Source organism: Octodon degus, unplaced genomic scaffold, assembly GCF_000260255.1.
Source record: "Octodon degus isolate 3935 unplaced genomic scaffold, OctDeg1.0 scaffold00288, whole genome shotgun sequence".
Classification (NCBI taxonomy): domain Eukaryota; kingdom Metazoa; phylum Chordata; class Mammalia; order Rodentia; family Octodontidae; genus Octodon; species Octodon degus.
The window spans coordinates 50,823-52,541 of record NW_004524864.1 but is presented as its reverse complement, the minus strand read 5'-3'; the positions used below and the strand labels follow the sequence as shown (position 1 = coordinate 52,541).

Below are 1,719 nucleotides of genomic sequence, written 5' to 3'. Positions count from 1 at the left end.
GAAATCCTCTAGGATCTCTTTTTTAAGAGTACTGTAATTTTCCTTGAAAAGATCTTTGACTTCTTTAGTTAGGTTAATTCCAAGGTATTTCATTTTCCTGGGTGCTATTGTAAAAGGTATTGTTTCTGTAATTTCCCTCTCAGTGTGTTTGTTGTCTGTGTAGAGGAATGCTATTGACTTTTTTTTTTTATAGGCACAAAGTTTTATTTTTCTGTAAATTACACAAACAGAACAAGTATGTTATCCAAAATATTAAATTTTCTTGCATCTTACAAAATAAAAACAAACTGAAAAGAAACTGTAAAGTTGAACTTTAGATGTTTCTGCAAAATAAGAGATATTAGTTCCTAAAAGATTCCTCTAAAGTTAAAAAAAGATTAAGAAAAACATTAAGCTAATGGACTATTACACTTGCAAAAATACATGTTTCTTAATGGACACATGTTTATTTTTAGAAATAGTACACTTAGTCTCCTGTCTCATAAAACTCAGAAGACACCAGTGACGTCTAAATGAGCCACAGCAATTAAAGCTTCTTTTTCATATTAAAATTACTTTAAGACCTAAATCTTTCTTTTCCAAGAACACAACGGATGGCTAACAGGAAAGGAACACTCTGCGCAAGTCACTCTGAAGAAAAGAAATGCATGTGGGAGAGCGGGCGGCGCGGCTGCTAACCGGACTAAGCCCGCCGGTGACGCTCGCTCGCTCGCTCGCTTGTGTGGACTCAGAGCACCAGCCGGTCCTCTCCTCCCTCCTGGATTACCTGACCGATGGAAACCTGGCTTTGCTGTTTTAGAAAGCACTGCTTCTTACATTTCATCAGTTTTTCCAAATCACGCCACATCTTTGCTTGTTTCATATTCGGACCATGACTTTCTCGTACAGCTTTTTGCTTTTCCTGGAGTTTCTTTCCAAGGTTTTCTTGTTCAGCAATAATTTTGGTATACTGTTCCCTGATTGCCTTCCTTTTTTCCTGTTGATCAGAAGAGACCTAGGCCTTCATCTCTTCAGTAGCACGATGAAGTTGAACTTCTAGGTTCTTAATCATACAATTTGTATAATGGTATTTGCTTTCTTCTTGAAGACATTCCTCACGCAGTCCTCTAAATTCCTGTTCTAATTTGGACCGACTGCTTTCAAGGCCTGCTGCACAGCTATCGTACTGGGATTTCTTTTCGTCACATTCCTGGGTTAGTTCTTGACATTTCTGATGCAACTGTCGTAGTTCTTTTATAACTGGGGCTAGAGCTGACTTCTTTTCAGATACCAGGGAATTCAGTTTTTTTTACCATGTCAGACATGTCATCCAGCGTTTGTCCCTTCAGCTCGTCGACCTCACTCTTCAGCGCTGACACCCTTTCCAGCTCTTCTTGAGTGTAACTATATCCAGATACACCCCTTTTCTCCTCCATGGCTTGCAGCTGACGTTGAATATTTTCATGACGTTGCTTAAGAAGTTCTTCTGTTCTCTGCAAAAGACCAAATTCAGTCTTAAATTCTGCTATTATCTGATGTTTCTTTTTGAAAACTGTACTCTTGCTTCGTAGTTTACTGACGTATCGTTTGAACTCATCTCCTTTTAAAACTTCAGTGCCATCAATTCACGGATTTGATTTCTCTTTGCTGATACTTCTCTCTCTAGATTGGCTAACTTTTCCTTAGTCTCCTGAAGTTCCTCTGCTTTGGCTTCTTTTTTATGAGAAATGATGGATGCCT

At 38.6% G+C, this 1,719-nt stretch overlaps 1 pseudogene; it reads right to left on the bottom strand.

Annotated features, from left to right (window-relative positions):
* Positions 1–678: 678 nt before the first annotated feature.
* LOC101565882 overlaps positions 679–1,719 on the bottom strand; it is a 2,358-nt pseudogene continuing 1,317 nt past the window's right edge.